The 27,209-nt window shown below is 42.0% G+C and overlaps 1 protein-coding gene across 1 annotated transcript in view; it reads left to right on the top strand.

Annotated features, from left to right (window-relative positions):
- The first annotated feature begins 12,318 nt into the window (after positions 1 to 12,318).
- Positions 12,319 to 27,209, top strand: part of LOC137655649 (uncharacterized) — a 41,579-nt gene continuing 26,688 nt past the window's right edge. The window contains exons 1-2 of the mRNA XM_068389585.1: positions 12,319 to 12,833; positions 13,432 to 13,517. The gene's annotated coding sequence lies outside the window, so the exon portion shown is untranslated. The remainder of the gene's footprint in view (positions 12,834 to 13,431; positions 13,518 to 27,209) is intronic.

The following is a 27,209-nucleotide window of genomic DNA, read 5'->3' as shown; positions in this document are numbered from 1 at the left end:
TTTTTGCGTAGCTCTACGACTCGGTGTGTTTTTCCCTGTTTACTACCCAATCTTGGAATTTTCTCGTTAATAATGCTTTCTCCAACTTCTTCTGCCTCGGATAAGTTGAGTATTATTTCTTTTATGTATAAATGTAGGCTCTTGGTTAAAATTAAAGTAATTAAAAGAGTTATCTTTGATACAAGAGCTGTTGCCTGCTGGAGGCATCATGGATGCTGTCGCTCGCTAGAATAGGATTTATTTGTTAGCAAGAGCGACGTTCCCAGCCCCCTTTGCGCTTAAATATTAGCTACTTAGCTTATTTAGGAATTCTGTTATGATGCGATAGTAGTGTGCCTGGCGAAATTTGCCAAGGCTACCAACACTAGTCTTCGTAGGCTAGTTGTTGGCCTATGTACTTCCTGCATGATAATTAGTCTTCCAAATGTGAATTTATTGCTTTAAGCGTTAGGCAACGTTATACATATTAGTCCTTTTCGAGTACCTTCCAAGATAGTATTGATGTGAGTTTCGGTGAATTAGGTAATCGATTCTCTTAGTGCCTAGGCTAGGTTGTCTTAGGTCATTATAATATTATCTGTTCCCCGTTTGCTCCCTTCTCTTCGGGGAAGGGGCAAACCCTTTCCCTCTGTTTAAGCCTTAGGCTTAACTCTAGTGGTTTATTTGAATTAATCTTCAAATATATCTATGCTGGAGTAGTACTGTACCTTCCCGTTCCAACAGTATTGGTTCAGAGGGGGACAGTACAACAGTGTTTAGTCTGAGCCCGGTTTGTCTGGCATGGGGCAGAGTCTCCCTTGCCGATTGACTCGAGCACTAAGGGTTACCCCCTTAGTCCACCTTGTTGGGTTCCAGTAGTGATCCCTTTACTCGGTGACTCATCAGACTGTCCTTGCCGTTCCGGTCTCGGGATATGTTCCCTTTTCTGGAAAGGCAATTCCTTCCTTGCCGTGGTTCGTGGGAGGCAGCCAGTAGTGCCGGCCTCCCTCTCGGGTCTTTCTCTAACTGAGATGAACTGTCTTAGTTGGGAATGACCCTTAACCAAGGTAAGGTTGGATAGGACCCTCTGTCCTTCCCTTCTCTTTTTCCGTTCATTGTGTCAGTCGTCTGCATCCTTGCCTAGCCTAGGCTGGGATGAGGAACTGACGTGGTCTCCTGTCGGCCGGCAAAGTGTGCCGACCGGCAGAGACCATTACTGTGAGTGCTGCCCGGTCCTTTCTTGGTCCCTCTATCGCTGCCGTCTGAAAATTCAGTAGGCAGCGGTTAGGAAGCTTGACTTAGTGTCTCCCCCTTCCTTTCGGCACTCTTTCGGGTGCCGGGCCCAGAGACTTATAGTCTCTTAACCCGGCACTCATTCTTTTGTCTTAGTATGTGTTGTCCTTGCCGTCTGCCGGCCTACAGGCCGGCCGTCGGTGGGGAGGGGTGTTCTCCAGTTCTCTTGCTGTCGGTCGGCGTTGGGTGTATACCTTTGCCGGCCGGTCTATTGCTCATCTGCCGGCCACTACAAGTGGGGCCGGCAGCCGAGCGCTGCCTAGTGTGGGGGCCAGCCGGCAGGGTTTGTTTACTGCTGCCGGCCGGCCCGCGACACTGCCCAGTCAGCCGGCCACTAAAAATGATGGCCGGCAACTCAGTGCAAACCGGGTGGCTACGGTCCGGCAACCACTGCCGGCCGGTTCAGGCATGGGTTCTGGAGTTCTCCCCAATAAAGGTGATCTGATGTTGTGTACTTGAGATCTACCTTTCGAAAACAAGGGGGGGGGGTGCTGAGCGGCAATAGCCGGCTGGCACACCACCCTCAGGTACTGTATCAGTCCTCTCTTGGTGGTATATTCAACCAAGGGAGTTCATGATGTAGTAGGTTACAACACTGTCTTTTCTATCTTACTTGTGTTACTGGTATAATCACCTGGTGTCGCCTTACAAGGATAAAAGATAATTCTTTTATTCCTGGCCAGAATGGTATTATTTTACCTTAGGTGTGAGCTACACCTAATTTCCTTTGGAAATACGTTCTCTGGTTATTCTAGTAAAGACTAACTATGTGACTTGGCTGGTGGGCTTCCACAGGTGTTTGTGTGGGTTTCACAAGTAGGTGTCTTTCCCTTATTCTTGTTGAATACTCATTTGTTACATGTGAATTAAAATTCACTTGATATTCATGGAAATTTTTCTTCTTTTACAGGAGGAGCATCCGAAGTGTGATAGTGTCTTCTGCAATGTCCGCAGTAAGAACTTTTGCGGACATGCCTCGTGTAGGAGGCACGCGGCTTGTGCAGCCTCCAATGATGAACATCGTTACTGGGATCCGCAGGTATGTGCTGTATGTACTAACCTGCTATCAGAGGCTTTTGAATCCCCTAGGTCGGCGGAGTCAAGAGATGCAGCGAGGGAGAGGCTTCGCGTATGGGTAAGGGGTTTTCAGAAAAACACCACTGGACCTTATCTTCCTAACGAGAAGATGAGGGCATACCTTTTTCCCAAGGCTTCCCCTGATGCTGTTGTTCCCCAGCCTCGGCCGGAGATCCCTCTGATCCAGATTCCAGTGGAGGAGGATGTCGCTGACGCCTTGCAGGACATCCAGTTGGACGACAAGATGTCCGACTTGTCCGATCGTGTGGAGCAGGATCTCCTCGCAGAGGGCGAGGAGCAGGATCGAGATCCTATTGCCGTGGAGGAAGAGGTTCCCGTATCATCAGACGTGCCGGTTCAGGTCCCTGAACCTATTCCCTCTACCTCGTCCGCTCTTCCAGCAGAGCTTGGACAGGCTCTCTCTTCCATCGTTGGTATGATCCAACAGATGCAGAGGGAGAATAATCAGAAGGCCGCTACTTTGGAGCTCCAGATGCAGAAGATCACAGCATCACGTGGACCTCCAAAGAAGCTCAACGTTAAGGACCTTCCTCTGTGCTCGGATGCCAACCCGTGGAGATATGCCGAGCACATACCGATGACGATTGGGAAGATCGTCATGTCGGAGAAACTGGGTTCAGTTCCCCTTGAGGAGGTGGAATTCTGGCCCAGTAGAGGGGCCTACCCGGACTGCTATGTCCGTTTGAAGAAGGAGCCGGCTTCGAAGGAGGAGACGGAACCAAAGGAGGTGATTATCCTGGATCACTCCAAGGCTCAAGCCACTTTGACAGCTGCTTTAAAGGAGAGGGGGTTCTCAAACTCAAAGGTTGCCGCCTTGAGTAAGAAGCACCCCTCCTTTGTATCCTCCCCGGCTAGGGCCTTCCCCTTTATGCAAAAGGGGTTTGCGGCCGTCATCAAGGCGGTTGAAGCTGGCAAGCCGTGCCCGTCTTTGGAGGAATGTAAACCTCTATCGCTGGCATTGCCAATGGATAATAAGGACTGGAAGGAGGTGCACCTTACTTTCTCGGTTGGGAAGTTGGACGCCGACATTGCAGGACAGCAGTTCGGCGAAAACCTTCCCAAGTTGTCGGAATTCCTTCTACGGAGGGAATTGGACACAAAGGATCGCCTGGCAGCCTCGATGTCTCTCCAGACCAACATGGAGACGATGGCTAGCGACCCCAAGATGCCAGAGATGTTCATGGTTATGGCCAAAATCCATCTGGCCACAGTAACCAAGGACCTCTATTGCTTTGTTAAAGCAAGGAGAGCCTGTAGGGAGTTTGTGTTCGCCTCGGCCACAGTGAGGCACGAACCCAAGAGGCTAATTTCATCCAGCATCTGGGGTAAAGATCTCTTTCCCAAGGACGTGGTCAAAGAGATCGTGGACAAGGCAGCCACTGAGAACCGCAATCTTCTCCTGAAGTGGGGCCTGTCCCTTAAGAGGAAGTCTTCTCCGGATGAGGGCCCTCAGCCGAAAGGAAAGGCGAAGAAGTCAAGGTTTTCCTCCCGTCCAGCCAAGTCCTTCAAACAGCAAAGACCACAGCAGCAACAGCCAGCTTTGCCTCCGGTTCCACAACTGGTAGCCCAGACCCCGACCACCTTCCAATGGGTTCCCCAAGCCATGTCATCAGCTTCCCCTGCATTCAATCCCGTGTTCGAGGGACAGTCGACCACGTTTCGTGCAAGGCCCAGAGGAGCAGCTAGAGGGTCATCAAGACGCCCCTCTAGGGGACGAGGATTCAGAGGTGGTCGCGGCCAGGGAGGCAAGACTGCAGGACAGTCAAAGTGAAGTGTCGCCGGTAGGTGGGAGACTTCAGTATTTCCGGGATCGCTGGACCTTCGATCCCTGGGCCCACAGCCTTCTCAAAAATGGACTGGGTTGGAGTTGGTACAGTACTCCGCCCCAGTGCCCTCAATTTTTCCAACACTCCACCCCCGTTTTGGAGGAGTACACCCAAGATCTGTTGGAGAAAAAGGTGATCAGGAGGGTAAAGTCCATCAAGTTCCAAGGGAGGCTGTTTTGTGTTCCCAAGAAAGACTCGGGGAAACTCAGAGTCATTCTGGACTTGTCACCACTCAACAAGTTCATAGTGAACCACAAGTTCAAGATGTTAACGTTACAACACATAAGGGCCTTACTGCCCAAGAGGGCATATACCGTCTCCATCGACTTGTCAGACGCATATTGGCACGTTCCAATAAGTCGTCGTCTCTCCCCCTACCTAGGATTCAAGCTACAACAAAAACTTTACGCTTTCAGGGCGATGCCCTTCGGACTAAACATAGCCCCAAGGATCTTTACGAAGCTTGCGAGCGCAGCTCTCAAACAGTTACGCCTAAAAGGGTTCCAGGTAGTAGCCTACCTGGACGATTGGTTGGTGTGGGCAGCATCCAGAGCAGAATGCTTGCAAGCTTCCCTACAAGTGATTCAGTTCCTGGAATATCTAGGCTTCATGATCAACAGAAAGAAGTCTCGTCTTTCTCCAGCTCAGAGGTTCCAGTGGTTGGGAATTCACTGGGATTTAGTGTCACACCGTCTTTCCATCCCGATGTCAAAGAGGAAGGAAATAGCAGGGTCTGTCAGGAGACTTCTAGGTTCCGAGAGGATATCAAGACGCGAACAAGAGAGGGTTTTGGGCTCTCTTCAGTTTGCATCAGTAACAGACCCTGTGCTAAGAGCACAGCTAAAAGATGCAGCGGGAGTATGGAGAACCTTTGCATCGAAAGAGCGAAGGGACTTGAAGAGACCGGTCCCACTTCGACTACGTTCTCTTCTCAGACCGTGGTCTCAAGCCAGTCGTCTAAAGAGGTCTCTACCTCTTCAGCCACCCCCCCCCGTCAGTGACAATCCACACAGACGCCTCAAAGGTAGGGTGGGGGGGTCACTCCCATCGGAAAAAAGTGCAAGGAATCTGGTCCAAGCTATTTGGGACCTTTCACATAAACTTTCTAGAAGCTATGGCAGTACTTCTGACCCTGAAGAAAGTATCCCCACGTCACTCGATCCACGTAAGGTTGGTACTGGACAGCGAGGTGGTTGTGAAATGTCTGAATCGGCGGGGATCGAGATCCCCACCTCTCAACCAGGTGATGTTAGCCATATTCCGACTGGCGGAGAAGAAGAAGTGGCACCTGTCAGCAGTTCACCTTCAAGGAGTCCGGAATGTGACCGCGGACGCTCTATCCAGGGTAACACCGATAGAGACAGAATGGTCCCTAGACGCAGGATCATTCTCTTTCATCTTGAGACAAGTCCCAGAACTGCAGATAGACCTCTTCGCGACGAAGGACAACAAGAAGCTGCCGAAATATGTGTCCCCATATGTGGACCCCTCGGCAGAAGCAATAGATGCGATGTCCCTCGATTGGAACAGATGGTCCAGGATCTACCTGTTTCCCCCTCACAATCTGATGTTGAGGGTCCTCAACAAACAGATCCTTCAAGGGAGTAGCAGCAATAGTGGCCCACAAGTGGCCGAACAGTGTATGGTTCCCTCTGGCGCTGGAACTACGACTGAGGTTCCTACCACTCCCGGACCCAGTTCTGTCCCAGCAAGTCCAGAAGTCGACTGTCTTCGCTTCATTACAGAAAACCCGAACCCTGCAGCTCATGATTTTCTCTCCCTAGCGGTGAAGAAACGGTTCGGAATCTCGAAAGATAGTATCGACTTCCTGGAAGAATACAAGTGTAAGTCTACTAGGAGGCAGTACGAATCTGCATGGAAGAAATGGGTAGCCTTTGTCAAAGATAAGAACCCGCACGAGATCTCTACGGAGTTCTGCCTATCCTTCTTCATTCACCTCCACGGACAGGGGCTGGCGGCGAACACAATTTCTACATGTAAGTCAGCTCTAACAAGACCCATTCTATATGCCTTCCAGGTAGACCTCGCTAACGAAATGTTTAATAAGATCCCAAAGGCCTGTGCTAGGCTTAGACCATCAGCTCCTCCAAAGCCTATTTCATGGTCATTAGACAAAGTCCTTCATTTTGCCTCATTACTAGATAATGAGGAATGTGCGTTGAAGGACCTGACTCAAAAAGTGATCTTCCTTTTTGCCCTTGCTTCTGGGGCCAGAGTTAGTGAGATTGTGGCCCTCTCGAGAGAGGAGGGCCGAGTTCAGTTCCTGGATGGGGGAGAACTGAACCTGTTTCCGGACCCTACGTTTCTCGCTAAGAACGAGTTGCCCACCAACAGGTGGGGTCCCTGGAGAATCTGCCCTCTGAAAGAAGATGCATCTCTATGTCCCGTAGAATGCCTTAAGGTCTATCTTCGTAGAACTTCAGACTTCCATGGGGGCCAACTATTCAGAGGAGAAACATCGGGCTCGAATTTATCTTTAAATCAACTTAGGGCGAAAATTACATATTTTATTCGCAGAGCGGATCCTGACAGTTCACCCGCAGGTCATGATCCGAGGAAAGTTGCTTCATCTTTAAACTTCTTTAACTTTATGGATTTTGAACACCTTCGTTCATACACTGGCTGGAAGTCTTCCAGGGTATTCTTTCGCCACTATGCTAAGCAAGTGGAGCAGCTAAAGAGGTCTGTGGTAGCAGTTGGTTGCGTCGTTAACCCTGCTGTTTAACTCTGCGAGGAACAGCGGAATCATTTGGGACTTGGATTCTTGGGTGAATAGTTAGTTATATATGTTGATATAACTGGTAGTGTAGGCTCTCAGAGCCCACAGTGACTGTTCCAACGTGATGGTGATGGTAACACAAGTACAGACAGGTGTGCCAAGCGTTTGCCAACGCTATTGTCAGCGAAGTAGTAACATGGACGTTAAGTTTGATACCGGGGTATGTGTAAGTGACACATATGTTTTCTTTCAGATAATCATTCATCCATGCACTACAGTACTTGTGAAAATTGTTGGTCATCCACCTAGCATATGTACATATTTATGGTGACCATGTCTATTTATTGTTTCTCAATAAACTTGTTCTCGGGAACCTTGCGTCTCCTTCACCTATATTTTGATTTCATATTGTTTTTTGAGCATTTAGCCTATGTATATTAATCGGGGATATCTATAATAGCCTATTCCTTAATGCAAAGCCTGGATTATACTGGTTTATACTTTCCTTAGCAATAAGGACTCCACCCCTTTCTGAGGATGGTGGTAGCAGCAAGTTTAATCCTACGCAGATATAACCTTTTGTCTATTTTTACTTCGACCAGGGTGCTGGTCGGGACTTTTTCTTTTGGATACGGTAGTCCCGTAAGACTTCGCTTCATATAGAGTGAGACCACTATATGGTACTGGCTGGCGAGTGATTCATACATAGGTATATGTACTCTTCGTTCGTTTCTAGAGTCTAGTAGGACTCCTCCCTGTAGGGGGCAGGAAGCACTCTCATGGCTTATGATTAGTGAAAAGATGTATAACGGTAACATCTTAGGTCTGTCAGTCGAGTTGACTAAGAAACATTCTTGAGGAGTACGGCACGTATTGAGAATCCACAGATACAGTAATGCTCTGGTATACTTCCATCAGGACGACATGGCTTGAGCCCAAAAAACGGATTTTGAGCAAAGCGAAAAATCTATTTTTGGGTAAGATAGCCATGTCGTCCTGATGGACCCGCCCTGCTCCTTTTCAAAATAAATAAGAGTGAAAAGGATAGTAGGACCCCTCCCTACATACAGTATCTGTAGCACCTCGTGTATCGCTACAAGGAATACAGATGGCGCCGTGAGCGGCGCAGGGCACGCTTTCGAAACGGGGAGGAGGGATGCCTTATGAACGGCTCCCCCCCTTTCTTATCGTTTTCGTTTTCTTGCCATTTTACCCCTACGAAGTGTTAACTCTATTCGGGGTATAGATTGCTATGAGGCGTGTCAAGAATACGTCCACTGATATTTACGATATCCCTAAGGTCTTTTTTAGGGATACTCGCTCCAGGAGTTAGAATTCTGGGTACCTGAAGGTAAATTCTCTGGGAATATCGCCGTAGTTGTAATATACCCTAGGAAGCTGCCTTTAAGGAACTTCCATCAGGACGACATGGCTATCTTACCCAAAAATAGATTTTTCGCTTCGCTCAAAATCCGTTATATATATATATACATATATATATATATATATATATATATATATATATATATATATATATATATATATATATATATATATATATATATCTAAAGTAGGAAGATGTGATGTAGTTCTAAGGGAAAAGTATGGGAAATATGTCTGGGTAATAAGCAAAGCTCTACCTCCAGTTTGTTTCTACATTATGATCAGAGATAAATGTAAACAAAACATTGGTTGCCATTTTTTATCGTGCTTTTTAGCATGTTTAGGAAATGCATGATATAAAATCACCTTTAATATTTGTGCCTGTTTTAGTTTAGGGTACTGTAGTACATGCATTAAGTGTTCTGTACATTAAAGGGTAGTTTGTTAACAGTACTACGTACAAGGGAAGGTTTTAAAAGTCTGAATATACATGTTGAATAAATAGGTAAATATGGTGTCACTACTTCGCGGATTTTCACCTATCGCGGCCGCGACTGGAACCTATCTACCGCGATAAACGAGGGTTCACTGTACTCGCGCCAGGAGTTAGAATTCTGGAGACCTATGGTCAATTCTCTGGGAGTATCCCTGTAACCAAATATCCCTTAGAAAGCTGCCAATAGGAAGCTTCCATCAGGACGACATGGCCATCGCACCCAAAAATAGATTTTTCGCTTTGCTTCAAAATCCGTTTATATATGAGGTTCAGCTAGAATTATGATTAATCATTACCTCCGTCCAACGAAGGTAGGAGGAGGTTATGTTTTCGCCCCTGTTTGTTTGTGAACAACTTCCTGGCCACATTTTTACTGATAGAGTAATGAAACTTTTAGGGACTAATTGTTATGTTGTGACGTGGAAGTGATTCAATTCCGAAAGTCCTAGGTCAAGGTCAAGGTCGAGCAAAAGGTCTACTGAATTAACCCTAACCTTAACCCCAAGTTTGCACATGGTTGTCACACAGACTTCAAATACGCCTACGGTATAAATTGATTCTGGGAAAGGCAAGCTGGTTTCGAGAAATAAGCTGCCGTGACAGGAAAAAAAAACGAAAACTGAAAGTAGAGATCCATATGATATAAAAAGGATAATGGCTAATTATATACATAAAAAATAAATACATATACAGTATATACATGAACATGCGTACACACAAACATACTTTTTCATTTATCATGAGCCTACGCAGTTTCTCTCTCTGTGAGCATACTGGATTCGTAAATTAATTTTTATTTGTGATAGAGTGTTGTAATGCTGTTACTGTTCTTAAAAAAATATTTCAATTGCTCATTCCTTTCCATGTAGTTTATTTATTTCCTTATTTCCTTTCCTCACGGGGCTGTTTTTCCCTGTTGGAATCCTTGGGCATATAGCATCCTGCTTTTACAACTACGGTTGTAGGTTAGCTAATAATAATAACAATAATAATAATAATAATAAATAACAATAGTAATGGTATATGTCTAGCTATTCGTCTCTCTCTCTCTCTCTCTCTCTCTCTCTCTCTCTCTCTCTCTCTCTCTCTCTCTCTCTCTACGAGGTCCACACGGTCTAGGACCTGACCTTCTAGATGTTAATAATGCAGTAAAATATGTGCCATATTATAATCCAGAAAAATGGGAACGATATTAAAGTAGGTTGTTTTAAAACTGCGGCTTTTAATTCTTAGGAAACTAGCATGCCATTTTGCTTTTCAACATGGATTTATATATATATATATATATATATATATATATATATATATATATATATATATATATATAATGTGTGTCCCTTTTTTAAAGTCTGGGCCACCCATACTAGGTTGATTTGCTGTGAGCAATCAGAAGAAAATCTCCCACCATCACCAATCGGCAGTGGCCAGCGTTGTGATGAAAACTGGCCAAATCCCAGACATGAATTTATGAGGCCTTTGCTCTGGAGTAGTCTTTGGTTGCATTTGAAGTTGTTAATATATATATATATATATATATATATATATATATATATATATATATATATATATATATATATATATATATATATATATATATGTGTGTGTGTGTGTGTGTGTGTGTTTATTTCTGATTGCTTAATTCCAACACAGAATGGCAACAAGAAATATTTTATATCTGAATTATTCGATATACCCATGCATACGTTTTTTGGAAAATCTATTATATGCTCAAGTTTAGTTTCTTTTTTTTTAATCCATAGTATAATGGTGCCTTTATTTTCTTCTTTTTGGTATTGCATCATGTTAAGCAACTAGATTCAGTCACGTAGCGCCCTTTGAAATTCCACGAAACGTAAGAAACCAGCGGTGTTGCCATATTCTTTCGTGAAATGTTTCTCGTGATGAATATAGAATAATATTAGTTATTTCTAAACATGAGTATCCGCAATGTTGACGATATAACTCAAATTGATAATAGATACTTTCTGTGGTTTATTTTATAAAGAATAAATCGTCATTTACAGGAAGAAGAGAGGTTCTATGTATGTATACGTTTTGGCAAGTGACGTCATATATGGTGCTATTGCGTATATTTTGTGGGGTTTATTTTTTCACAGCCGAAAAGGTTTTGATCAAATTTAATAGCCTGAAATTTATTCGAAAGACATTGTGGTATTATAAAGCAAATGAAGTTCTATTCAATATACCTGTTTCCAATATTAATTCAATAGCTGTCTGGCAATGATGTGACGTACCAGGGGCGAGTCCCGGGCTGTTCCCCGGCCCCGCACCGAGCTAATTCAGACAGCCTCCTGCCAAACTGCATTTAGTTACAAGACAACATTTGACGTCTATGGTTATCAGTGCTTCGGCTCCTGAAAATCAAGCTATCCAACTCTATAAAGCAAGATTATTATTTTCATCGTAGAGGAAATCCTGAACGCCACAGCAATGGAATACAACAGTGTTGACGATCTTCTTGCGCAACTGGACTGCAAGATACCAGAAGGAGAGGTCGTCGAAGATGCGGGTGTCGAGTACACCGACAACGAAGAGTATGTGAATTTTGTCATGGAAGAAATCATCAGAGGCAATGCCAGCTTAGACCCTAGTGAATCTACCTCTGTCACAAGATTGCCCATACCCCCATCGGAAGGCCTACAACATCAAGAAGCTAACCTATGTGCGGGGTCAGACTTAGTTAATCCAGGAACCACTAGCGGTTATCAACCCAATATGTGGCCAGTTACAGCTTCTTACATATCGAATGGCAAGCCAGTAGTTTTGATTGCAAATACCTTAGGGACTAATGCAGCCTCCGGCCAGACCTTAACTTCTGCATTTGCTGCCCCAACACAGTCAACAGCTTTATCCTCTCAGTCGTGTGCCACTGCCTTCGTGCAAGGAAAACGTGTGGAAATTCCAAGTGTGATTGATCAGCAGTCACAGAATATGATCATTGTAGCCCAACCCCCTTTAGTGTCTCAACCTCGGGAGGCCTGTGCTGCTGCTACTGCTAATCTCACCAGCAAAACTAACAATTGCATCGTAACAAATGCCTATACTCCCCAAAGGGTTCAAAATCCATCTGTATCCAAGTGCCTCGTCTCCTCTGCGGCTGTTCCTACCTCTGAGAATGCAGTAGCTACAACACCTGAACAGAGTGAAAGCAAGAAAAGGAAGCTCTACCAAGAATCAGAGTTTGAAGATCCTATCATGGAGAAGAGGCGCAGGAACGCGCAGAATGCCAAAAATCACAGGGACAAGACCAAGCTCAAAATCAAGGAATTGTCCGAAGAATTGGAACAGACTCGAAAAGAAAGGGAAGATTTTAAGACGGAGAATGAGAAGCTTAAGCAGCAAATTGCCCAACAAGAAGAAGTGAGGAGGGAGATCCAAGCTCTAAGGATGGAGAACGAGAGACTAAAGGCTCGAGAACAGGCCTTGGCTCAGCAGAGCAAATTTGGATTGCAAGATTTTGACCTGTCCGATCTTTTTCAATAGACTTCGGCTCAACTTGAATTCCTGCTATGATATTAATGTTGATGGGACCAGGACTTCAATATTAAATCTACATTTCATAGTTTAAAAAAAAGATTCTCTTGAATTACATATTCGCTCAAAAAAAAAAGTTTTATAGTTAACACATGAAAAAAGTAAAAAAAAAAAAAGTTATAAGACAAATAAAAAAATTGCAGAGCGAGTATTATTCACTCGCTATTGCAATTTTTTTCCTACTTTATTTTACCATATTCCAATTAATAATCAAATTTTGATATTTACTTGCCCAAATTCTCTTCGTAATATTAGTTTTCAGTGATCGTTTCCTGTTGGTGAAACTTTTTTTTTAATAATAATAAACTAGAACAAACCAATGGATGAATTGTTGGATGAAATATCTCAGTGTTTATAATGTGTGTTTTTTCTGTTTTTACAGCCCCCCCTCTACGGTGATCACTTGGTCCCCCCCAAGTGAATCGTCGACTTTTGAGATGGACACTTATTTATGTAGTGAAAGGTAATTATCATATATACAGCGATATCATTTTTGGAAAATTCTATATTTGGATATTGATTGTCATACATACCTTTATAGACCTATAGTGTATGTGTGTATTATGTATGTATATATATATATATATATATATATATATATATATATATATATATATATATATATATATATACATACACTATAGGCCTATATACGTAGATAATTATATATTTTTATATTGATTGTGCTACATAATTAAATAGATCTATAGTGTATAAATATAGGCCTATATATATATATATATATAGGCCTATATATATATATATATATATATATATATATATATATATATATATATATATATATATACTATATGTGTATATATTCTTATTTCTGTATTCCACACACACAAACACACTTGTCTTAAAGCATAATTTATATATATATATATATATATATATATATATATATATATATATATATATATATATATATATATATATATATATATACATACAATATGTGTATATATTCTTATTCATATATTCCACAAACACAAACAAACGTCTTAGAATATAAATTGATTTGGTTTTTAAGTAATATTTCAAATATTTTGTTGCAGCTGTAATCTTCGGGAACCTTAAAGATGACGGCGTGTGATGTAACTCTTCGTTTGGTTAACAACCGATCAAGAAAGAAAATGCGTAGGTAAGAAATTCTTTATCCTTTTTCAAATTTTCCTTTTCATTCAAGATTTTCATTATGTGTACGTTCATCCATCGTATTACTAATTTATTTATGGTACGGGTAAAATAAGCTTAATTAGAATAAGAATAAGCTAAGAAGTTAGCAGTTAGGAACCAGTTTTTATGTGTTCACGAATGTTTTGTCGAGTGCTTACAGTTCTTCATGTGTAGATTGTTTTTCACGTCTGTTAATTCAATACTTCTCCATTCATCATTTCTTACTTGGCGCGTCATAGTTCTCAACCATGTAGGCCTAGGTCTTCCAACTCTTCTAGTGCCTTGTGGAGCCCTATTGAAAGTTTGGTGAACTAATCTCTCTTGGAGAGTGCGAAGAGCATGTCCAAACCATCTCCATTTACTTATGATCTCTTCCACATATAATTAATCCGTTATATTCATATAAGAGAAATAAATTCCTTCTCTCAGTCCAAATTTGCAATCAAGATCTTTGTGTTCGAATGGAATCTATAGAAATAGTAAGGTTTTTAGTTTGATTTTGTTTCAAACAAGAAACTTAATTTATATATTTAAAGTAATTCATAATTTTAGAAATATAATCTCCCAGGAGACAACGTAATTTATATTTGAAATTGTTTTAAATTATAGAAATGTGCCAGTAAAATCAAACTTCACGTAAAGTTTGCCAACGTGGAATTCTGCGCACTATCTCGCATACACAAGGTCATATGGAGTTTTATTGCTTAGAACGCATTAATTTTACAGCAAGACTGTTTTATTGAGTTTTCCTCTCAAAACAGTTGAACGTAAAGCTGTGTGATATATAGTTTCGATAAGCAAAGACCTGAAATGGAAGTATTTATCTAATCTCTGTTAGTCATGTGACGGAATATCGGAAATCCCCTGGTGTGGTGCAAAACGTTTTGGCTCCTCTTTGTTATAGGGAACGGCGCCGGCTGTCTGGCTGGCTGGCGGGCTTGATTGCTTACTTTTGCAGGCTGCTCAGGGTTGCCATTCGTACGATAATTATGGTACGTGTACGATTATTTTGGGTCCGGTACGATGTACGATACATACCTAAGGTATAAACAATGTAGGTGTGTGTGGGTTTAATTAAACAATTATACTAAAATCTTTTGAAATAAGTCAATCATGTAACACCCTAATAATTATATTGAAACTGTGTACGATAATTTTGGTTGAAAAACGACAATTTTAAGGCTCACGTACGATAATTCAGTCGAAATAATCTGGCAACCCTGGGCTGCTTCAACCTGTTGCATTTGTTTCTCTTGTTGCTGAGGGTTACACTCGTGTGACTCATACAATCATGATATTCGTACGTACGTTATAAACTTTCACACGCACACACACACTATATATATATATATATATATATATATATATATATATATATATATATATATATATATCCCTTATAATAAAAAGCAAGTGTCTGGATACATACACACACTATATATATATATATATATATAGAGAGAGAGAGAGAGAGAGAGAGAGAGAGAGAGAGAGAGAGAGAGAGAGAGAGAGAGAGAGAGAGAGAGAGAGAGAGAGTGTGTTCCCCGCCTCCCCGCCATTAATGGTGTGATGATGAATACATATGCGTGCATATCTTATCTAAATATTTAGCCGTCAATTTTGATGGGTCGTGTATATATATATATATATATATATATATATATATATATATATATATATATGTGTGTGTGTGTGTGTGTGTGTGTGTGTAGAGAGAGAGAGAGAGAGAGAGAGAGAGAGAGAGTGTGTGAGATGACGCCAATGACATTTCCTGCAGTTCGGTTCGGATATCCTGTTTATGTTCGGGGAAATTAAATCTCGTATCTGTTTCGAACAGAAATAACTTTTCTTTTTCTTCTTTTTCTTTTACCTTTTTTTTCTTTTTTTTTTTTTTTTTTTAGATAGGGACACTTGTACTACATTATCAAAATTTGACGTTTACAATGTTAAACATTATTTGAATGTCAACAATAGGCCTACTCCCACTGGAATGAAATTGAAGAGAAGTCGTGAAATTCTTATATGTAAAATCAAGATTTTCTTACCCGTTTGTGAAGTAATTTAGATTAATAACAGTATATGCAGCACTGAAAGCTGCATATAGCATGAAATTAATCAAGACCTAATAAAGATGCTAAAAGCTTACAGTTACACAAGCAATATGATCAATTTTACTGGATTTTGACCGGTGTATTTTAATTGTTCATTACTTCTCTCTTAGTTTATTTATTCCTCATTTTCTTTCCTCACTGGGTCATTTTTCCCTGTTGGAGCACTTGGGCAAATAGCGTCCTGCTTTTCCAACTAGGGTTGTAGCATAGAATGTAGTAGTAATAATAATAATAATAATAATAATAATAATAATAATAATAATATCAATATATCTAACTTGTAGTTCAATTTTACTTGGGCGAACTAATGGTTTCAGTTTTTGTTATTTTATTGAATTCTCAATTGGAAGATTTAAACATTTGTGTTAGGTGTTTACGTGTTCGATAGCTGGGCTTGGTTTCAGATAAAAGTTATCTCATTTTTAACAGTGGAATTTAGATTAGATTAACTAATCGTGTTTGTTTAAAGATTTAAAGGCCACTCATGAATGGCAGAGGCAAGGGACAGTGGCATTGCCCTATCAAAGAGGACAGTGCCCTAGAGACTGACCCTATATACTTTACTTTCTTTGATGGCTGCTTTTCCGGTCCCATACAGCAGGGGAACCCCACTCTCTACAGGACCTCCACTGTCGGTTTACCTTGTTCGGTCAGAGTATTTAACGTTTCATATCGCGTATTGTTCATTTACTGTTAAATCGTCACTGTCAAAATACTCATGAAATAAGAAAGTCTTCAGTTTCCTCTTGAAAGCCTTAATGTCTTCGATCATTCGAATGTTTCGTGGGAGCTTATTATATAGTCTCGGGGCCGCAATTTAAAGGCTCTGGAGCCTACAGTAGACATATATCTAGGTTCCAATACATTCATATGATCAGAGCCCAAGCCCCCTCTCCACCCAAGGTAGGACCAAGGTGGGCCAGGCAATGGCTGCTGATGACTCGGCAGATAAACCTATATCTTACCCAAACACCCCCACCCCATCCTTAGCTCACAAGGATGATGAGGTTGCAGCGACTGCCCTATCAAGCAGGACAATGCCCTAGAGACTGAACATTATATACATTTGATCAGCGCCCAAGGTAGGACCAAGGATGGCCAGGCAATGGCTGCTGATGACTCAGCATAGACCTATAGGCTTACCTATAACCCCCCCCCCCTCCTCCTTATCCTACAAGGATGGTGAGGTTACAGCGACCAAAGGAACTAACGAGTTTGAGAGGGACACAAACCCCAGTCTGGAGATCACCAGTCAGGGACGTTACCGCATCGGCCACCACAACCCTTTCATGCAGCTCTAGGTTTGAAGGTCTTCCCTTATAGTTCCATCCTGATCGTAATTGTAGGCAGGCAGTTAATTCTGATAGTCAGGCCTTCTTCATCGTGAGGCTCAATACTACACAGTATTCTAGAAGTTTTATTCCAGCTGTGACCAAGTTGTGGAATGATCTTCCTAATCCGATTGTTGAATCGATTGAACTTCAAAAGTTCAACTTTCAGCAAATGTGTTTATGTTGAACAGGTTAACATGAGTCTTTTTATAGTTTATATATGAAATGTCTGTTTTAATGCTGTTAATGTTTTTTTGAATATTTTATTTTGATTGTTCATTACTACTTATATCGTTTTTTTATATCCTTATTTCCTTTTCTCTCTGGGATATTTTTCCCTTTTGTGGCCTTTGGGCTTATAGCATCTTGCTTTTCCAACTAGGGTTGTAGCTTAGCTAGTAATAAATAATAATAATAATAATAATACACTTTACACTTTTAAATAGTATCCTCATGTCTTCACATCCAAAGTTATCACATGTATTGCCACTGTGACAGGCCAAGAGTTGGTTGTGACTCAAAAGCCGAGATGAAAGCAACTGAGTACCTTTATTACAGAACATCGAGTTTATATACATACCAAGTCCCGGCAAGAAGGTCACAAAATACAACAGGCTATTTCATGTCCAACCGGTTCTGTGAACAGTTAACAAAAGAAAAGCAGACAGGTTGATGCAAGTTGCTGTCAGTGCAAGGGGAGAGCAAAGATACAAAGGATAATATATACAAAAAAGAGAAAGGTCGTTACTATGTACGATTGTGTGACACACGGGTGGTACATGGCTCCCCCCTAAAAATGACATACTATACATGTTAAATAGGGTGCCCTGATCTAGAGAGGCAAACTGTTGACGGGTCATCTGGTAGGAGATAAGCAGGTTTTAGATGATGGAGACCCAGTCTTCTTTGTCACGAATGTTTTGCAGGAATTTTTTCGGATTGCATCGGGTCACAAGGAGAGGGGCCGTTAGCGGTGGCTTGTTAGTGTCGTTGCGTAGGAAGACGTGCGTTGCAGAGTGTAAGTCTGTTGGTATGTGATGTTTCGCTGGGGGCTTGTAAGTCTGGCAGAATGGAGTAAATTTTCCCATGACGTGACGTATGCGCTGGAGAAGATTATCGGAGGAGGTTGCAGAAGGAAAAAATTTGGCAGGGACGACCAACGGGTCGCCATACACCATTTCAGGTGCCGAGACGTCCAGGGCGTCTTTAGGAGGGGTCCTTAGTCCCAGGAGGACCCAGGGAAGCTGAGTGAACCAGTTGGAGTCCTTGCAGCGGGACATCAAAGCTGCTTTGAGGGTGCGATGAAAATGTTCAACCATTCCATTGGCAGCGGGGTTGTAGGCAGTTGTCTGATGTAGGGTGGTGCCCAGGAGATTGGCTAATGATGTCCACAATCGAGAGGTGAAAGTGGTACTCCTGTCAGAAGTAATATGCTCAGGTAACGATGTCCTTGTGATGTGGGTAGGGAGCCTACAACGTCGACGTGAATGTGGGCGAAACGACGCTGAGGTTGAGGAAAGGTGCCCACTCCTGAATCCGTGTGCCAATGTACTTTGGAAGTTTGGCAAGAAGTACAGGCGCGGACCCAATCCTTAGCATCCTTAGAAATGCCGTGCCAAATGAACTTCGTCTTCAGCAGCTGTGCAGAACGGCATGATGGATGTGAAAGGCTGTGAATGAAATCAAACACCTGTTGGCGCATGGGAGCAGGAATCCAAGGTCGCGGTCTACCAGTACTGACGTCACAGAGGAGGGTGGTGTTGGAGTCATCGAGGGGGACGTCTTCCCAACAGAGGGATGTGCAGGATGTCCTACATATCTTGATACTCTGGATCCTGTCGGGCTTCAGCCAAGGCGTTGTAATCCAATCCCAGTTGAACGGCGGCCAACGTGTTTCTCGACAGGGCATCGGCAGCTGGATTCATTTTCCCATGGACGTGTTGAAGGGTGCAATTGTATTCATCCACGGCGGAGAGATGTCGGGGTTGACGGGCGGACCAGGCATTAGACTGTCGAGTGAAGGCGTGCACCAGAGGCATGTGGTCTGTGCAAATGACGAAGGGCGTACCTTCTAAGAAATGGCGAAAGTGACGGACAGTCAAGTGCACCGCCAGCAATTCGCGATCAAAGGTAGAATAACCCGATTCTGCCTTGGACAGTTTTCTGCTGAAGAAGGCCAATGGGCGGGGCGAGCCGTTGACCACCTGTTCGAGTACTACACCAATAACAACGTCGCTGGCATTGGTGGAGAGAAGGAGAGGGGTATGTGGGATAGGAAAAGTGAGAGCAGCAGTGGTTGATAGGGCATTCTTTGCGTTGCAGAAGGCCACTTCTTGAAGGGGTCCTCACTTCAGGTCTTTTGGCTTGCCCTTGAGGGAGGCATAGAGGGGAGCAAGAGTGGTGGCAATGGCTGTTAGAAAACGGTGATAATAGTTGATCATTCCCAAGAATTCCTGCAGTGCTTTAACGGTTGAGGGCATGGGGAAGTTCAGAACGGCTGTTACCTTCTCAGGAAGGGGATGGACTCCTTCAGGAGTGATGCAGTTCCCTAAGAACAACACTTCGTTGGCGCCAAAGGTACTCTTCTCGTACCGGACTACAAGGCTGTTTTGCTGCAGTCGGTCGAGCACGATGCCCAGGTGACGGAGGTGTTCCTCTTTTGAGGAAGAGAAAACAAGTATGTCGTCCACGTAACATACACAGAAGGGGAGGTCCCCTAAGATGCCATCCATGAGACGTTGAAAAGTGGCCCCAGCATAACGCAGGCCAAAACAGGAGTAATTGAAGGTGTATGTACTGAACGGAGTGGTGATGGCGGTCTTGGGGATATCTTCTGGGTTCAAAGGCACCTGATAATACCCATTCAGGAGGTCGAGCGTGGAGAAAACCTTCGCTTTGTGCAGGTAAGAAGTTACGTCGACGATGTTTAGGAGGGGGTAATGATCCGGTTCTGTTTGCATGTTCAGGCGCCTGTAATCCCTATACGGACAGAGGGAGCTTTCTTTCTTCAGGATGATGTGTAAGGGTGACGACCATGGGCTGGGGGCCTTTTGGCAAAGGTCCATTTCTTCCATTTAGGCGAACATCTGTTTGGCGGCTGCCAATCGATCCGGTGCCAGACGTCTGAATTTTGCGAAGTCCAGGGGTCCCGTCATCTTGATAGGGTGATAAATACCGTGCTTGGCAGGAGCCGTGGGCGTTTGGCGAAGTTCTGGACGGAAAACTTCCGGGTACGACATGAGGAGATAGACATAGGCAACCATGGGTGCGCTGATGTTGAGAGCGAGGGCTGAAGAGGTGTCGACAAGTACAAGTCTGCGTTGACCAATTGTCGGTGGGTGACATTGACCAGAAGGTGGAAATGAGAGAGGAAATCCGCACCGAGGATTGGCAACGAGAAACTTCCCATTAAATTTACCGTTTCCAAACGATAATGTGGGGTTCTCATAACCGTAGGTGGGAATCGCAGATCCGTTGGCAGCTACCAGGCGGACGTCGGCAGACTTAGACTACGGCGTGTCCTGAAGATTCCCTTGGCAAAAGAGAACGTCAAGCACCCGTGTCTACCAAAAATTGCACGCTCGTTCCTGCATCATGTAAAAAGAAAAGATTAGAAACACGGGAGGCCACCGCCGCGAGGGATGGCCTACTTACACATTTTTTATTTTTGCCACTGATAATCCTTGGCACATTTCTTCGCGGCAGCTCCAAATCTGGAGTGGTAGTAGCAAAACTGCGGCCGATGGGCGGCAGTAAGTGGCTGTAGAAGTCGTTGGTTGGGGCGCTAGCGAGTGGTGTGTGATGGGTGGCTTTGTCGCCACTCTGGCATGTCACGGGGTAGGCGTGTATGTCTTACGGCATTCACGTCCGCTTCGGTTTACTTTGAATAGGTATCGTCTCTGTCAGGAGTGGAGGTGTTGATGGAGGTCTTGAAGGTCGTGAAGTGGCTGTCCATAAGGGCTTCGATTTGCTTATCAAGTCTTATGGGTAAACTATCGACATCGGGTATGGCAGCGCGTACAGGTTTGGGTAAAAGGCATACCCAAAGGGCACGAAGTAGGTTCATCTCACGAGGAGAGCCGTCTGTGGCAGGTTTCAGGCGAGCAATACTAGTCATTTCCCTGAGGGCGAGCGAAGCCCTTTGGTCCCCCAACGGTTGTTGAGAGAGCTGAAAAAGCTTTGCTATATGGGCGGCTGGCGACGGCGAGTATGTTTTGAGGGCATCATACGCTATTGGGGTGTCTCCTTGTTCACAAAGCCAGGGAAGGGAAGGTGTCCTCGGGTATCGCCGCGAAAACATAATCTGCATTGGTGGTTGAGCAAGTCTTGCTCTTGATGAGGAACAGGACTTCTACGCGCTGAAACCAAGCAGACGCCTCTCCACTGGCGAACGATGAAAGTTTGAATGGGGGCGGCGCCAACTTCCGTGGATTCCGCCATAGTACCAGTGAGGGGGGGAAGGCGGGAGGAGCGAGTTGACTTCAGGGGTCACCAATGTGACAGGCCAAGAGTTGGTTGTGACTCAAAAGGCGAGATGAAAGCTACTGAGTACCTTTATTATAGAACATCGAGTTTATATACACACCAAGTCTCGGCAAGAAGGTCACAAAATACAACAGGCTATTTCATGTCCAACCGGCAACCGGTTCTGTTAACAGTTAACAAAAGAAAAGCAGACAGGTTGATGCAAGTTGCTGTCAATGCGAGGGGAGAGCGAAGATACAAAGGATAATATATACAAAAAAGAGAAATGTCGTTACTATGTACAATCGTGTGAAACACCACACTCTTCACTTTGCCATCGTCTTGACATCTTACGGCTGGGGCCATCAATAAACACTTATGCTTAGGTCTAGGGTGCCAAGCATATTGGTGACTGCTTAACATGACACTCTAAGCACATAACTAAAGCATGTAATTGAATGTTTAACTAAGCATAAAAGTGAATGTTTTTCAAATTACAATAAGCATACAGCTGAATGTGTAACATCGCACTAAGCATACAACTGAATGTTTAACCAGGCACACTAAACATCAGCTTAATGTTTCACACCGCACACTAAGCATATAGCTGAATGTTTAACCAAGCACATTAGGCATATAGATGAATGTTTTGCAAAGCAAACTAAGCATAAAATGAATGTTTAACACAGCAGATGAAGCATACAGCTTGGTGTTTATCAAAGCACACTAAGCATATCGCTGAATTTTAACACAGAACACTAAGCATATCGCTGAGTTTTAACAAAGCACACTAAGCATATCCTTGATGTTCAACACAGTACACTAAACATATCTCTGAATTTTAACAAAGCACACTAAGAATATAGCTGAATTTTAACCAAGCACACTAAGCAAATCGCTGACTTTTAACACAACACACTAAGCATATCGCTGAATTTTAATACCACACTAAGCATATTGCTGAATTTTAATGCAGCACACTAAGCATATCGCTGAGTTTTAACACAGCACATCAAGAATATAGCTGAATTTGAACAAAGCGCACTAAGAATATAGCTGAATTTTAACAAAGCACTAAGCATATCGTTGAATTTTCATACAGCACCTAAGAATATAGCTGAATTTTAACACCACATTAAGCATATTGTTGAATTTTAACGAAGCAAACTAAGCATAAAGCTGAATGTTTAACAAAGCACACCAAGAATTTGGTTGAATGATCAACACAACACTTCTTCATTTAATTGTAATCACTCAAGGGCAGTAACTTGAGGTCTTGCAACATACCAGAAAGACAGGGAACACGAGCGAAGATTTGGCAGTGATTTTAGCCTTCTGAAAGCATGATAAACGTTGTAGAAGCTGTGGATTGAGTGCAAGTGTTGTAACAGCCAGGGATTTTAGCCTTCTGAAAGCATGGTCAAAGTTGTAGAAGCTGTGGATTGAGTGCAAGTGTTGTAACAGCCAGGGATTTTAGCCTTCTGAAAGCATGGTCAAAGTTGTAGAAGCTGTGGATTGAGTGCAAGTGTTGTAACAGCCAGGGATTTTAGCCTTCTGAAAGCATGGTCAAAGTTGTAGAAGCTGTGGATTGAGAGCAAGTGTTGTAACAGCCAGGGATTTTAGCCTTCTGAAAGCATGGTCAAAGTTGTAGAAGCTGTGGATTGAGTGCAAGTGTTGTAACAGCCAGGGATTTTAGCCTTCTGAAAGCATGGTCAAAGTTGTAGAAGCTGTGGATTGAGAGCAAGTGTTGTAACAGCCAGGGATTTTAGCCTTCTGAAAGCATGGTCAAAGTTGTAGAAGCTGTGGATTGAGTGCAAGTGTTGTAACAGCCAGGGATTTTAGCCTTCTGAAAGCATGGTCAAAGTTGTAGAAGCTGTGGATTGAGTGCAAGTGTTGTAACAGCCAGGGATTTTAGCCTTCTGAAAGCATGGTCAAAGTTGTAGAAGCTGTGGATTGAGAGCAAGTGTTGTAACAGCCAGGGATTTTAGCCTTCTGAAAGCATGGTCAAAGTTGTAGAAGCTGTGGATTGAGTGCAAGTGTTGTAACAGCCAGGGATTTTAGCCTTCTGAAAGCATGGTCAAAGTTGTAGAAGCTGTGGATTGAGAGCAAGTGTTGTAACAGCCAGGGATTTTAGCCTTCTGAAAGCATGGTCAAAGTTGTAGAAGCTGTGGATTGAGTGCAAGTGTTGTAACAGCCAGGGATTTTAGCCTTCTGAAAGCATGGTCAAAGTTGTAGAAGCTGTGGATTGAGTGCAAGTGTTGTAACAGCCAGGGATTTTAGCCTTCTGAAAGCATGGTCAAAGTTGTAGAAGCTGTGGATTGAGAGCAAGTGTTGTAACAGCCAGGGATTTTAGCCTTCTGAAAGCATGGTCAAAGTTGTAGAAGCTGTGGATTGAGAGCAAGTGTTGTAACAGCCAGGGATTTTAGCCTTCTGAAAGCATGGTCAAAGTTGTAGAAGCTGTGGATTGAGTGCAAGTGTTGTAACAGCCAGGGATTTTAGCCTTCTGAAAGCATGGTCAAAGTTGTAGAAGCTGTGGATTGAGTGCAAGTGTTGTGACAGCCAGGGATTTTAGCCTTCTGAAAGCATGGTCAAAGTTGTAGAAGCTGTGGATTGAGAGCAAGTGTTGTGACAGCCAGGGATTTTAGCCTGCTGGAAGCATGGTCAAAGTTGTAGAAGCTGTGGATTGAGTGCAAGTGTTGTGACAGCCAGGGATTTTAGCCTTCTGGAAGCATGGTAAAAGATGCAGAAGCTGTGGATTGAGTGCAAGTGTTGTGACAGCCAGGGATTTTAGCCTGCTGGAAGCATGGTAAAAGTTGTAGAAGCTGTGGATTGAGTGCAAGTGTTGTAGCAGCCAGGGATTTTAGCCTTCTAAAATTGTTCAGTGGCCACTTTCCTCTTGGTAAGGGTAGATGAGACTCTTTAGCTATGGTAAGGAGCTCTTCTAGGAGGACACTCCAAAATCAAACCATTGTTCTCCAGTCTTGGGTAATGCCATAGCCTCTGTACCATGGTCTTCCACTATCTTGGGTTAGAGTTCTCTTGCTTGAGGGTACACTCGTGCACACTGTTCTATCTAATTTATCTTTTTCTTGTTTTGTTAAATTTTTTATAATTTATTCAGGAAGTGTTTATTTTAATGGTGTTACTTTTCTTGAGATATTTTATTTTTCCTTGTTTCCTTCCCTTTTTGGGCTATTTTCCCTGTTGGAGCCCTTGGACTTATAGCATCCTGCTTTTCCAACTAGGGTTGTAGCTCACCAAATAATAATAATAATAATAAGAGTTTGAAGATGTTTGAGTGGGGGACTGTAAATAACGTATGTTTTTGTGTGTTTCAGCCCTACCTGCTGAAGAGCGTTTAACTGGGCTTCTAGCATTGCTGGCACAAGAGAGACATTAGGACTTACCTAGACTTGGCTAATGGCGGAAAAGAAGTTTTCTTCTAAGGAGTTAGATGTTACCGCGGTAAAACTGGAAGCTGGAGGAAATCCTTCGTCTTTGATAAACGAAATAATTCTGATGACTCGTAAGATTTGTTAAACATTCAACTGTATGTTTAGTGTGCTGTGTTAAACATTCCTTTGTATTTCTAGTAAATTTCAGTAGTGCGCTGTGTTAAACATTCATTTGTATGTTTAGTAAATATTCAGCAGTGTGCTGTGTTAAACATTCATTTGTATGTTTAGTAAATATTCAGCAGTGCGCTGTGTTAAACATTCATTTGTATGTTTAGTAAACATTCAGTGGTGTGCTGTGTTAAACATTCAGTTGTATGTTTAGTAAATTTCAGCTATGTGCTGTGTTAATCATTCAGCTATATGTTTAGTAAATTTCAGCTATGTGCTGTGCTAAACATTCAGCTATATGTTTAGTAAATTTCAGCTGTATGCTGTGCTAAACATTCATTTGTATGTTTAGTAAACATTCAGATGTATGCTGTGTTAGACATTCAGTTGTATGTATAGTTAACTTTCAGCTGTGTGCTGTGCTAAACATTCAGTTGTATGTTTAGTAAACTTTCAGTGGTGTGTTTAGCGTGCTGTGTTAAACATTCCACTGTATGTTATTCTAGTTACTTGGTAACTTTAGGTAATGAATTTTGAATAATTCATATAAGAAACAATACATGTGTTTGATTGTTACATAAAATAGGCCATAAGCTTACAAAACAGACTTTTAGGAAATGCCTTTATCAAGTGACTGCTAAAAGGTTTAATATACCCGATTCTCTGGGATCTAGTTGTTCGCAATATTTGTTGCCAAGTAAATTTCGTTATTACCAAAGTGCTTATATCCATCATGGCATATGTTGGCCAATAGCCTGATTAAGCTATTTGTAGTGTACATTTGATACCCAACTTACGAACGCCCGACTTACGAACATATCCAGCGGAAATTAACAAAGATAAGATAAAGAAATACTGGAATAAAACAATATCATCATATTGAAAACAGTAAGCGAAATGACATTTGTAATACAAGTCTATATAGACATACAGTATATCTAAGATCTGTTAGGTTTTTCTAAAAGGTGGGTTTTTACGAAAGATATAAGTAAGAATAAACATTTATCACTAAGCTTTGTCTAAAAGATACAAGTCTGAATAAATTTTCATCTAAGCTTTGTCAAAAAGGCACAAGTCTAAATAAATTTTTATTTATAAGCTTTTTCAAAAAGACTCAAGTTCAAATAGACGTATCTAGACTTTTTCAAAAAATCCCTTTGTGTAGATAGACATATCATTAAGATTTGTAACGGTTTTCAAAAGGATGTTAAGGTCTGTTTTTTTTTTTTTTTTCAGGAACATATCAAAATATATCGGTATGATGTGTAAGCCTTTTAAAAAGGTGCAAGTCTAAATAGATATTCAACTAAGTTTTTTCTAAAATACACAAGTCTAAATAGACATATCTGTAAGGTTTTCCAAAACTATACTAAGATCTATAGGCTTTTTCAAAAAGATTTGTCTAAATAGACCTTTATCGGTTAGGTTTTGCAAGATGTAAGTCTGAATAGTCCTTTATCTGTTAGCATTTTCAAGGTGTAAGTCTAAATAGACCTTTATCTATTAGGTTTTTCAAGATGTAAGTCTAAATAGACCTTTATCTATTAGGTTTTTCAGGAGGTAAGTCTAAATAGACCTTTATGTTAGGTTTTTTAAGATGTAATTGTAAATAGATCTCTATTTGTTAGGTTTTTCAAGATGCAAGTCTAAATAGGCTTTTATCTGTTAGATTTTTCAAGATGTAAGTCTAAATTCACCTTTAACTGTTAGGATTTTCAAGATGTAAGTCTAAATAAACCTTTATCTTTTGGGTTTTTCAAGATGTAAGTCTAGATAGACCTTTATTTGTTAGGTTTTTCAAGATGCAAGTCTAAATAGACCTTTATCTTTTGGGTTTTTCAAGATGCAAGTCTAAATAGACCTTTATCTATTAGGTTTTTCAAGATGTAAGTCTAAATAGACCTTTATCTGTTAGGTTTTTTCAAGATGCAAGTCTAAATAGACTTATATCTGTTAGGGTTTTCAAGATGTAAGTCTAAATAGACCTTTATCTATTAGGTTTTTCAAGATTTAATTCTAAATAGTCCTTTATCTGTTAGGTTTTCAAGATGTAAGTCTAAATAGACCTTTATCTGTTAGGTTTTTCAAGATGTAAGTTTAATTAGACCTTTATCTTTTAGGTTTTACAAGATGTAAGTCTAAATAGACCTTTATCTGTTAGGGTTTTCAAGATGCAAGTCTAAAT

This window comes from Palaemon carinicauda, chromosome 16 (genome assembly GCF_036898095.1).
Source record: "Palaemon carinicauda isolate YSFRI2023 chromosome 16, ASM3689809v2, whole genome shotgun sequence".
Classification (NCBI taxonomy): Eukaryota; Metazoa; Arthropoda; class Malacostraca; order Decapoda; family Palaemonidae; genus Palaemon; species Palaemon carinicauda.
This window is presented reverse-complemented; position numbering and strand designations above follow the sequence as displayed.